Source organism: Strigops habroptila, chromosome 2 (assembly GCF_004027225.2).
Source record: "Strigops habroptila isolate Jane chromosome 2, bStrHab1.2.pri, whole genome shotgun sequence".
Taxonomy (NCBI): Eukaryota; Metazoa; Chordata; class Aves; order Psittaciformes; family Psittacidae; genus Strigops; species Strigops habroptila.
In genome coordinates, this window is record NC_044278.2 from 24,172,016 (window position 1) to 24,186,044 (window position 14,029).

Below are 14,029 nucleotides of genomic sequence, written 5' to 3' on the forward strand. Positions count from 1 at the left end.
GTCTGACCATTAGCTGATCTACAATAATATGTGATTCTGTATGCAGTTCACTTCCATCAGAAGCAGAACGGTTATGTGTGAAGCATTACATATTTTCATGTGTGTTAATATATTTATATATATACGTACCTATGTGTATGTGTGTTAATACACAGATTGGTCTCCTACCATGTATCAGACAATCTCAGTTCTCTTCAGTTCATTAAAACTCCATAGAAGCCTGCAGCATAACATCTTCCCGAGAGCCAGAATGAAGGCGGCACACGTCTGGGTCTGGCTACCACTTTATTGTCTGGCAAGCAGAGCAATATGAATGTAAGCCATAAATCGGTCTGCTAACATTTCTATGAAAATAACCTCCAACTGCTTTGCAACAGATTATGTTTGTAAACAGAACTTGCTACTGTTTGGGTGCAGATTATTTCTAGTCCATCCGCCTCTCCCTTTTTTCTGTGTTGTATTTCATTGGTAAAGAACTGTGAGCACTGAAACTCACAACCTACTCAAGCAACATTTAAATGCCAAATGCCAGCCTTTCTGTATGTTTTTTCTTATATAGTACAAACTGTGAACACAGAAAATTCCGTACTGTACCAGGTATCTTGGCCTTTAGCTTTATGATGAAGTCAGTGAATAAGGCATCAAAGCAAAACTAAATAGTACTATTTCACTTCATTTAACATACACGTTCTATATTCCCTAAAAAGACCACACAATCTCTTGAACTATGAATGTAAGTCATATTATAATCATCCTAACGTCTTACTTGCCTTCCCAGGATTAAGGTACTGGTACATTCCATTCTGAATCAGTTTCAGAATTAAAAGAAAACTTTCAGGCTTAAATTGAGAACACTTTCATAATTATTTTTTTTTCCTAATAAAAAGTCTAAATCTAAAATGCTTCCACTTGAGAAACTATAGCGTAAAAATAATAATCCTTTTTATTTAATCACCTTTGGTTCCAAAGTGGTGCTTTCAAGATTTCTGGAAAATAATGTAATATAATACTTTTTTTTTTTTTTTTTAATATATTGTAATTATGAAATACAAGGACGTAAAAACTGCTTGGAAAAATGTCTCTAGCAAAGGCATTTTGATCCAGCTGGAAGAGAAATCTGGTACTGTGCCTGAAGAAAGAAACTTTTAAGTGTCTTGAAATAAAGCAGAATTGGTTTTCTGTGATTAATGTTTGTTCTGCCCCCTTGTGGTTATGGAGTCCAGTAGGGCACAGGTATGCTTGTCTATTTTTTAAATATTTGTGACTATTTAGGAAATAAGCCTTCTGCATAGTTCCAGTGATGCATTTTTCTGAGCATCTGTATAGACAAAAAGAATACAAGGGAAAAATTTCTGATAGATATGAGTCTTTACATATAAACAATGGACAGATGAATGTTTATAATTCAAAGTAATTTCCCAAAACGCTTTTAGCTTGTGAAAGAAAGCTCAGAAACTTTAAATATAAGCAATAATTTATTCTAATAAATAGAAACAAGATAGGAATAAAGAATAATTTCAACTTTAATAACAGCTTTTCTACTGTGGCTTTACTGATACAACTCAGTAGCATGGATGCTTTTCTTTTTCACAAGAAAAAAAAACAATTACCTTTGCAGTTTAATTCACCCAAAGCCAAAATTCATATTGTAATCCTATTATGTTTTTAAGAGTTCACCTCTATATGCCAGATTTTCGTTTATACAGACAAATTCTGGAAATACTTAATTTTTGAAAGGTCCTAGAGTTAGCTTGTCACAGATATTGTTACACAGCAGATCAGATTTTTAAATCAAGAGATAATGTAGCAGACAAAGTTAGTGACTCTTCCGTCAGTGATGACTTCTTGTCATTTAAAGACTAAGAATTAGCTGGTCTTAAAGAGAAATTTTATAGCCTTTTCTGGTTTCTGCTACACAGAGAAGATAAGGTAATATTACTGCTTAATTTACCTTCAAACTTTCATTAGAAAATATATTAAAATGCTTTACTTTTATAGGGTAATCATTGTTCAATTCCAGTTTACAGAATCAATCATTAAATGGTATTACTTATTAGTCTTCAGTATGGAATAAGAGTGAGATGCTAAGCTTTAATTATAAAACATTTCCCATGATCTTGTATAGACCTCTTCAGGATCCTTATTCTGGAAATGATTGCCCATAGTGATTGCACCAGTGAAAAGACTGATTTTCAAAAAGTACTACTGTAATGGCCCTTGAAGGCAGCTTATGACATTATGAGTCACCAAGGCTTTGGGGACACCTGGAAATGTGTCTCTGTGTCTTCTACCAATGATTTTTAATTCACTGTCTATTGTTAATGAACTTTCATAAAGACAGGTAGCAGGCATCAGCGTAAACACAACTTGAAGAGTCACAAGTTCACTATTAATAGCTTTTATACGCCCAAATGCTAACAAGATATTTTGCATAACATCAAAGGAAGTCTGCTACTAATGGAAACTGCACTCATATTGGCACTGAAGTACTCTGTGGGAGATTTTAAAGTGCATCCAGAAACAGCAGAAAATGTTAGTCTGTCCCAGTTAAATAGTTAATTGCTTAGGAAATGTGAATCTGCTGGAAATGAGACCTCAACAGTTTTTTATCTCATGGAGACTGAAATTTCATACCTGTCATCTGCACCTCAGACAATTCATGCCCGTTAAAATAGTGTTATTTGGAATAACTGCAGATAAATCACATTATATGGTGACTCGCAAAGAATCTGGAGTAAGGAGATTGGGAACTTTGGGAAAGAAGTGGAGTCTAGAGAAATTTATGTAACACGATGCACTTATAATAAGAACTGCTGTTGAATTTGGTGGCGGGAGTGAAGTAATTTGTGGGTTATACGTGTTACAATATGGTACTCTTTCATCATTCCCACAGAAAGTGAGTTGAAGTTATGAGATTTTGTAGCTACTACAACTATTAGGCCGCTGCGAGGCTTGTGAAGCAGCTGTACAGCTTGCTTCTTTTCTAACTGCTCATCTGCCACCATAGAACATAATGGTGCCAGGCTTTTTACAGAGCATGTAGTTATTTGTGCAGTTTTGTATTCATCTAATCTAATGCATTTCTAATGAACTCTTCACTGTGAAATTGGTGCTTTCTTGAATATGAAAAAAGTAAATCCTTGGAATCCCTGTCTGCTTTTCAGACTAAATTGAGACCATGTGCCATTAAACATTTGTATTCATGAATATTTAAGCATATTTGTTCTTGTATTGATTTTGTACATTGCCCTTGGTTGTTCCTTAGCAGGACTCCCTATGTAAACCTAAGCAAGTGACTGACTTATTGGGGGGGGAGGGGGGGGGCCAGGGCTTGAGAAGTCTGTAAATATTTATTTACGTAACTAAAGGATATAGTCAGGGTGCTAACACTTCAGTGAGAGGCCTCCACTGTCCCCACCGTCCCAAACCTGTAGAGCTGCGTTTTGGAGCTAGGTTGAGCCATGTCCCCAATATGCCAGGTGGCTGGGGTACAGGGGTTCTGGGAGCTGTGCCCTGAAGTCTCACCACCAGTGCTGCAGGCAGGGACATGGGGACATTGCCTTCTGCAGAGCTGTCTCCTCCTTTCTGTGCCCCCCGCAGTGCACCCTGCTCCTCAAACTGATGCATCTTTTGGCTGCCTCTGTTAGCAATACAAAGCATTTTAAAGAACTGTATGGTTTTCTTGGATGCGGTGTAAAAAGAGACTTCAGGTGTTAGCTCTTTTATACAAAATCTAAAAAAGTCAGTAGTTTACTTCTTCGTATTAGTTCAAGCTACCTTGGATTCCAAAAGTCTTAGTCTTAATGCTATGAAGCTTCAGCAACGTGGCTTCATGACTACTTTTTGCTACATTTTCATTCTGGTTCTCCACTAACATGTTTTATTAGAAATATTTCAAAAGTAGCAGCAGAAACAGGTCAGGACCTGGTATTTTTTCTATGGCAATGTAATGACAGAAACGGATTCCGAGGGTCTCTTACTAAAGTAGAAAGTAAAACAAAAACTAAAGTAAAACACAATCAGGACAAACTCCCAGGTGCCTCATAGAATTGGATATATATCCAATACACAGGTATTTTTGGAAGAAATAAATTCTTTACCGAATGGTTCAAACTTGCCAAAATTATGCCTGATTCCAAAACACTTAATGAAAAAGGACAAAATAAAAACAATAGAATGTCTGAAAAGGATGCTTACTATTACCCTTTCATATGACAGTGGTTGTGCCTAAAGATATATGGCAGTATACTTTTACAACTATGCCATATTTGCAAAATTCAAATGATCTTACCAGGGAAAAAAATCTACAATCTGCAGATAAGGAGAAAATACTTTCAAATTAATAGATTCTCCACTGCTTCATTTCTTCATTCTACCTATGTAAGTAAATATAATGTTGTGTGGCAGTGTCTGTCCCCCCACCCCTCCAACCTGACCTTTATTTCCCAACTCTGCTCAAATGATAACCATCACTGGTGGTAATGGATGCCTCTGGGGTGTGATGGCCCATGCGACCCAATTCTGGGGAGACAGAAAACAGCACAATAGCCAAGGGCTAATCTGAAAAACTGCACCACCACCCCCCAACCATAGTCCTGGTCAAGATCCGACTCAAGTCAAGTTTCTGTAGTCGATATGCAAACATGAGTATGTGTAAACCGTCTTATTCCGTAAACACCAGACAGCTCAGCTCCTGTTGAGCTCTCCTGCACAGCAGGAGTGTGGGCTGCACTCCATGATCTCCTCTTGAGTAGGGACACCTCTCAAGGTTACTCCTCAAGTTACAACCTTGAGGTTGAGAGATCCCTTGCCACAACAGCTTCTTAGAAAGTGATTAACAGCATGTTAAACTTTGAAATCTTAGCTAAGTGGTATAAAGGACTGATTGTGCACACATAATCCTTTAGACATAAACCATTGACCAAGTTTGTGACTAAGTCTGAATCCAGCTGCACCTAAACTCTCCTCTGAGTAGGAGCTTAAGAACATAAGGGGGTCCTTCTGCACCTCATGACTCAATGGAAGGGTCCCCCTAAAAGTTTTGTCTGACCCTTCCCTCTAGGCAGTAAATAATCAAGTGCATCTCGCCATCGAATCTTGTTAAATCACTGTCACATTTACTAACAGACTTTATTAAATCACTATTTTACATCAATAAATATACTGTTACTTCTCTTTTACAAGTGTGTCACTTCATCCACAACGTTGCCATAATCACTTGTCATCACAGATCAAGGAAATGCTTACTTTCTACCCTTGCAAGAAACAAGAAACTGCAATAATGGTCAACTTGTTGACCTGACTTCACAAAATGTCCACAGTGTTTTGGACCAAAATACAGTCTTTATTGCAAAAGTTACATCACTCACCTGCTAATTTCCGATAAAATAACTGTTCCTTGTCCTGAAAGAAATTAGCTTTCTATAGCAATTTCTTTTATTATTTAGATATTCAGTCCTGATTTGATCTTTTGATCATGCGTGAAATTACTTTGTCCTCACTACTGGAAAAAGTATGATTGCCAAACCATTGTAAACCTCAAAGAAGGTGATGATTTTTTTTTTTTCAAAAATTTGGATTTAAAATTTTATTTTTACATTTATTTTTTCATTTTTGTTGGTGAACTATATTTTAATAACATTTTCTGACAAGCTCTAAAAAATAAAACAAAAGAGGATTTTAATTGCATTTAAGTTGGTTTAGTACTCAGGCTATTTTAAGTGTAATTGCTCTTCTCTGGAAACTTTTTTAATTCCAGTCTTTTGCTGCTGTTCATTTTGCTTCCTTTTTATGTTTTGTGACTAAATAGAACATCTTTTTCTTGTCAAGCACAGTGAAGAGAGCAGGACACAATACTGATATTTGCAGTATTGTACTTGTCACATATATCCATTTCTGCTTGTTTCTTCCCACTCATGCTATTTGTCTTTACTCCTCAAGGTAGCTCTTTATCTTTATAAACTGCATATATCTCCTGCAATACCAGATGACCTTGATGAAAGTCATCTTTGGGTGGTCATGTAGTAATAGAGATTTCATAAAGTTTCTTTTAAGGCTGTACATTCTGTCCAAAATCTCTGACAAATCCTGTGTATTATTTGCTCATATATAACTTTTATGTTTGTCACCATGATCTTTTGTGAAACCATCCTGATAATCCTTAAACAATGTTGCCGTTAGTTCTTCTGTTTTATCTTCACTCAGCATTATCTTCCTTGTTTTATGTAACTTCAGACTTGGATGTTTGTTTGGGGTTTTTTCACCGTTATTACTTCTGATTGGGAAAAATCCCACCATCTCATTTACTGTGTCATGTCCCACACCCCCTCTCCACACACCCCCCCTCACCTATTTTATAATGGGTTCTGCTGATTTTAGTGCCTTTCTTAGGCATGCTTCTTTTTCCAACACACACCCCCCCCGCCATGTAAATGCTATGCTCCTTCAGGTTATTGCTCATGTTCTGATTTGGTATAAGCATTTCCCTGTTAGTTCTCTCTTCAGCCTTTTTTCCTTTGAGAATACTGAACAAACAAGTTCATGTAAACAACCCATGGTGACAGTCACCTCTACCAATAAATTATCCCTACCGTCTCTTCAAGGGTTACCTACTCCAAGAGACTCCCTTTCTCCTTAATATTTCTGCAGTAATATTATTTCATTCTTGGCTTCACATTTCCTTAAAATTGTTTTTCTATTCCTTTGGCCTCATTCAATAAACTTCCCATTCTTTTCTGCGCTTGAAGTGTTTTGTGTTTTATGTTTCACACTTTATTCTTTTTATGTTATAATAATGCCCTTGCACTTTAGTAATACCTTTTATGTGAAGACCTATATGCTTTATAATAACTAATGAGTTATGGAAATTACATGTGCCAGCCACCATAACAGTGTTCAACTCTAGGATTCTGTATAAGCCAAAAGATAGTTTCCTTTATGAAAGCTTTTTTCATTAATAGCGCTATAGTTTGAGCTGGGTGCTTCCGAAGGGGACCGTGAACAAAAAAATCCCTGGGCAATTATACCCTTACAGTCTAAGTTCCACACCTCTCACGATAGTTTGGACCAAGAGTTATATTAAGATCTGGGCTCGTCTTGCATTTTATTGGTTTTCTTTGCCGTTTTGTTACTAAGTAGTTGCTAAGTAGTCATCTTCTTATGCAGTATCACATCCTCTTAGGTCAGTTTTGGCCAATTCTGTAGTTAGCTATTTGGCATGTTGTAATACAGTTGTTACAGTTCATATATCACGATCTACAGTCTTTGTCTACACTAGCTATTAATACTTAAGCTGCTAGTTTTGTCTACTTTGGTTATTATTAACATTTAAGCTGCTAGCTCTACATTTCAACTAATTTTTTTCTACAACAGCTCTGAGTATCCTGTAAGTAATGCTTGTTATTTCTATATTAGGAAAAGGAAGCTAAGGCACTGGAACAAGCCAGCTGGCTTCTTGGAGATACATACTAAGTCTTAGTCAAGCTACAACAACTGTAATCTTGTTTCTTTGGGTTTTGTTTTGGGGAGGTGTGTGTGTGTTAGTGTTTTGTTTTGTTTTATTTTTATCACTACCCTGCTCGCTTGGTTTTCACGTATCAAGCAATTTACCCAACATAGAGTTTTTCCCCAAGATCCTTCAAGTCTCTGCATGCTTTCACAAATGCCAGTTCTACCCAGTTATAAAACATACTTCTATTTTCTGCCAGTTCAGTGATGTCTTTGGAGAGCCATGCTTCCATGCTCTTAGTATAGTCAATGCCTGTCTCTGCATCAAAATAGTACAGGGAGCAAACACGAAGTACTGCATTGTGCAAATCTGAACTGGTCTTCTCAGTAATTCTGTTTATTTTTTTATTTATCTATCTGAGAAAACTGCCCTTCACATTCTGCAAGGAATATTGCTCTCTCAGAATTGTTTTAAAGTGTTTCCTTTGGAGAAGCAAGGATGAGGAAAAGGAAAGAAAAACAAGTTATGGTAGGGTTTTTTGTGATTTCTTCTCACAACCAAAGCCTCACTGTGCCACATCATGACATAAAACACCAAAAAAATAAGCAACCCCTGGCCCAAGGTATTTATGATTAGCAAATATCATAAAGGCTTGATTTTTGCATCCCTATAGAAGAGATTTTAACTTTACTGCATAAGAGCCTAATCAAAACCCCTATAAGTACAACTCTACTCCAGGATGAATCAGAGCAGCAAATACTAGAAATATCTAACCTTAGAAGCTTATCTAACTGAATGGTTGTCTCTAACTTTTAACTGAATAGCTGGATTCAGCTGAAGTAATATGGGCTAAGGTCTTCACTACATGATTATGGAATTCCCGATGTAGCTTGTCAGCTGTAGATGTATACAGAGATGTGAAGTACACACAGATAATACATGTTATTTGTGTATACTTGAATAGTAAAGGTGTAAACATGTGCAAAAACATTAAAACTTATATGCAAAGGCTGCAAAAAGAAGGGGAAAAACAGAAGTTGCAGTACTTTAGTCCTCATATTCCCATCTATCCTAGCTTGCAATACTCCCCTATGCTTGAAAGGCAAATTGTAATAAACAGTATCTGCTATACAGCCAGAGGAAAAATACAATATCCTATAGAACAGAAAAAGAAATATGAAATATAAAAGATAAAAGAACTTATTAATCTTTAATCACGTCCACTCTGAAAAAGTCAATACTTCTTCCAGATGCAGGAGTCTCCTTGTCCACTACACTTCTTTCCACTAAACTTATTAACGGCTTTCTTAAAGACAACGTAGCAGATCAAAACCTAGGGAAGGTCTGTAGTCCACAGTTATGTTTTAATGTGAGTATAGAGTTTATATACCCAGGATAGATCCGAATATGATCTCTGCTGCAAAAAATAGTTCAAGGTATCTTATTGTGCCTGCATTTGTTTCTTGGGCAAGAATCACATGCCATCAAATTCTCTGGCATTCCCTAAGGCCACCAATCTTGACTAGCTTTTCACACTGAGCTCTTACTCTTGAATTAGAATAGGTTTTTTTGCAGGGTATTTCTTTGAGGATGGCTCATTGTATCTGCTAGATTCAACAGCATTAGAGGCACTGTAAAGTGCAAGTGCAGTTGGCTGCTTATTGTCCTCTTCTTCCCTTCCAGATAGTTTGCACCAGTGTCTCTCCTGTTTTGGGTATCTTTCCTGACTCGGGGGAAAAAAAAAAAAGGAAAAAGAGGAAGAAAAACCCTAACCACACGACAGAAAAGAACAACCTCTCTATATGTGTCTTTGATAAAAACTGTTCCTGAAAAACCCTTTTGCTTTTAGTGAGAGTGCATCAGTCTTAGTAAGAATGCTTGATTTGTGTTCTTCCTTTTGAGACTCAAAAGGAGGAAATAATACTTCAGTTAGTAACCGATAGGAAAGCCAACTATTACTTTTCTATGCCGATGCTATGAAATAATAAAATGCAGTAAGTTGTGGGCTAAGTAGAGATGGAGAAGAAAGTGAACCTCAGTGTGTCTACTAAGGTGAGACGAATTTATGAAATTTTGCAGGTGTAACCTGAACTTTAATAAGAAACTGTCTAAACATCTAAATAAGTGATTGCAATGTTCTTAGTGCAGATGCCTCTGCAGTTCTCCTCAAGGTTCTGTACATTAGTTCATTATGCTGCAGTTTATATATTGTACGAAAAAGTTAATTTACATTACTTTCTAAACTATGGGACTAACTCACTCTGTTCTTGAGGAGCAGTAGGAGCACTCTCCTTGCACCTGATTAGCATCTATGCTGAAGGATGAGCATAATTCTGCTGCAGATTTTTTTCCTTGGAACCAGTTAAAGAAGGCCATTCCCAATAAATACACAAGAAATCCATTGCTTCCAGAATGCAGTCCATATATGAACAGGAAGAGAAAGAACTGACACAAATATACTCTTCTTTATATATGTACATATACATATATAAATATGTATTTATGCATCATTTTAAAACATAAACTTGCACACACAGTCATATAAAAGCACAGAAAGGCACAAAGATAGGTGCATATTTCTACTAAATGTTAAAAATTGTGTTTCTTGTGTCTAATGAAATAGATACGCTACTCAGAATAAATCATTCTGTCTTGAAACAGATAAACACGAAAGAGTATCTAAACACAGCTTGTCTTTTCTTCCTCACACTGTTCTGTGCACTTTTTCTCAAACCAACTTCAACTCAGATTTTCACCGCCAAAAGGAAATTAAAGAAAATGTGATCTTCATGGAGTGCAGTTTCTCTTTCCGTCAGTGAACACTTTGCTGCCTTTAACATTTTCATGCCTTTGGCAACCACCTGTTTTGTTTGTGTGTTAAAGCCTAAGATAATTCAAAAAAAAATAAACATCCAGCACACAGTTCAGGGAATTTGACAGATCATTCCTATAACTGATAATTCAAGAGTGCCCTTAACACAGGGTGTGAAAATTATGTGTGATGGAAAACAATATTGCACTGAATGAACAGGGTACCTTGTCAAAATTACCCCAGCAGTCACAGGTCCACTTTTCTCATTCAGGTGTTTAAGACCAAACACCTTGCAGTAGCTTCTTTTTCTCTTTTTCACCCCCAGTAATCTGAGATTTGATTTAATTTATTGGTTTATGCTTTATTAATCTCCTGGATTAGAGATTGATTCTAGTAAAGCACTAGAGTTACTCATATGGGTACTGGTATGAATAGTTAACTTCAATTATGGGGCGTGCAGTTCCTGATGAGCAGGAAAGACACAAACAGAAGAAATCAGTTTTAATGGGCTATTTTATGTTTTCTTCTTGTTTCTTTCATTTCAGGGAATAAAAACTGTTCTTGGAAATCCAACCACAGTCTCTAGGCTGGAAGTTGAAACAGAAAGAACCTCTTTTGTTCTTTATTAGAGTATTCCACAGCAGAAAAGTTGTAAGGTACAAATTACAGCCCACCATGAACATACAGGATTCTCCCAAGCCTGTTCATTGCACAATTATGTCAATGTGTGTGTTACACATTTTTTACGGGTGTAAGGTCTCTAATTAATATTGTTAACTGAAACAAACTATTTTTATTTAATTTTTACATCTGTTTTAGTGAAATACAATTCTGAGTCAGTTTTTTTGGTAAAGCTAATCCAGTGTAAAAGATTTACTAATAGGTTAATTTCTCTCCCACCCCACACACACCTCCTTTAACTTGTCAGCTATAAAAAAGCTTTTTCCCCTCTTTTAAAGACTTAAAAAATACCCTGGCTAAGGCTTAGCTGCATTTTCAAAAAATAGACTCTTATGTATAGTTGAATAAAGTAATTTGCAGTAATGGTGGATCTTCATATCATTAGAGAACTCATTTATAAGGGTACCAATAATTTACCATTAAAAGAAGTGTCTATCCTTATGTGAGACACAAAGAAAATAACAGTTTTAGAATGACAGCAAGAATCAGAATCTTACAGATGAAGACAGAAATAAAGTTTAAGACTTAAAATTATGGGAAAAGAGTCAATAGAAACAGACTGATAATAATATACCATTACCTCAAATATGTCAAGTATGATCCAGTTGAAGCTACTATCAAAATATCTTTAATTCTCAAGAATTCCTCTCTATGGATATGAATGTGTATGTGAATGGACTGAGGTCCTGCAAGTTTCTTTTTTCTTTGCTTTTCAGCAGATATAGTGTCCAGTGTCCTTCTGGTACAGTATATGAAATCAAAACCAGACTGTAACAGACTAACCGACCTTTATGATTTTTGAAACTGGGGGCACTGATCTGTATTCTAGCTCTTCTTATGGCAGTCAAAGGGACAGAAGGTTGCAACTTCTTCTTTGACCAGAACTCTGGAATACTTGGTCATTCTGTTTTTCAGACTCTTGGTCCCCAGATAATCTCTAAGTAATCAGACTTAACATAATGCTGTTTGGTTTAGATCTGACTATTTTATCATTAAGCATATCTTCCATTTTTCGTAGATCAATTTACAGCCATGGATACTTTCTCTTGTCTGAAAGTATCCTTACTTTGCTTAATATAGACATTATGACAGAAGGCAGTGTAAATCATACCATGATACCATTTATGTGATGGAATAAGACATATGCAAATTCAAATTGAATAAAGAAAACACTTTCTTATAAAACTTTGTCAAACTAGTTGCCATAAAGCTTTGCTAAAGGTGGAAAGTTAAAGAGATTTTTTAAAAATGAATGAGTCTTTTATGTGAACAAGAGTATCTGCAATTATCAGCGACTTCTTTTGGAAAGTATTAGACTTATATCAGACAACCTACTGCTGGTTTAGAGTTTTTTTTAGCCATCCATTGAGCTGGCCACCTATGCACAAATAATAGAAAACTGAAAGGACAAATCTTCTGTTCTACTGTGGCAATTCCAATGTCCCTGCACCAAATAATGTCTTTAAGCGTTTCTAAATGCACGGCAGTTTAAAAAAATAATAAAAAAACTCCAAATGAACAAAACTAAAAAAGCTGCTTTTCACCTAATGCAGAGAACAGCAGCCATTACTGATCCTCTACTTAATAGACTGCAATTCCATTAAACACCTATCTTTTATTTGCTACTCAGAAGGCTGGCAGTCTCTCTGTAGCCTTCAGAAAGCCCTGAGTAATCTAATTTAATCTTGAAATTATCCTTTTTTAAGTAGAAAAGGGAAGACCACATGACCTCCAGAGGTCCTTTTTTGCTTCCATGGTTTGCAATTGTATTCCAAGCAAATCATGACGTCAATGTCCAAGCTAGAAACAATCAAAAATACATTAAGTAGAAAGATCTAGACTATGGAGCTCTGTATTCCAGGAATAAAACTCATTAAAAGGCTGACAACAATTAGAATTGAATGCAAAATCCATGTCTGTGTTTAGCTGTTTAAGGGTACCTCCTTCCTAAGCGTGAACATACACGTACATCAGCACATACATCTGTTAGTCTTCAAGGGGAAGTGTATCTCGTTTCCCAACTGAGGTTTTTCATACACTAAGGCTGTAAGTACTTACATTCAGTCATTTAAGAGTCATTTGCTTCTCAGCATATAACTAGTAGTACATGCAGAGAAGTAAAATACTTGCTTTGCTTGAATTGTAGACTCTTTAGTGAAAATACTGCAGCTGTTCTGAACATATATAAAAACTTAATTTTCCAGAGGCCTTGACTCTCTATTTACATTCATAATTTCCTGAAAATACTCTCTTTTATAGATTAGTATTTTTTCCTCTTTTTGAATGCTGTGTGTTCATAGATCATGGAACAGAGTGCTGAAGAAATTCTATCATCATTTTTGTATTTAAAGTGGCATAGCTTTAAAAGTATAGATGTTCAACTTTGCACTTCAACTGGTTAGATAAAATGTTTTCAACACTACAGTAAACAAAAGGGTATCTGCTTGGATTTCCCCCCTGAAAACAATTTTTAATGAAAAAATGTAGATGAGAAGAAAATAAGTACATTACCAGTTCCCAGATAAAAAGGGATACATTGTTTTACATAGAAGTCTCAGTAACACATTATTGTAAACCTTCTGTCTGTTGAACCCAAAGCAAAAGCAAACCTCCAACGCTTCCCCTCTCTTTTCCTTCAAAATGCTTCTAAAAATTGAGGAGCCCTCAGAGAATGACATCTCTGTTGACTTTTGTGGAAAGTGTTATCTACGAAAAGGCACCTTCTCAGCTCTGCAAATCTTATTCACTGTGAATAGGAAAAAAGTCTGAAATCACATTAGACACCACAGGAGGTTTTGCTTGATCACAGAAAGAAAAATCCAGATCCATATTTCCAAATCCCATTTAGACCACAATTAAAACCCTTATCCAAAAAAATTCTGTCAAGCTGACTCCCAAGTAGAAATGCTGCCAGCAAGGGCAATAAAATAATCAGAAAATGTTCAGTGCCATTGTACAATACATTACTGGCTGTCAGGTTTCTGATTTTGAGACAGTTTAAATAAACGATGTGAGAAATAGGAAGTTTGGCCTCAAGTCATATGTACTATTACTAAGATTTTGGCAAATATAGTTGCAATATTAGTTAA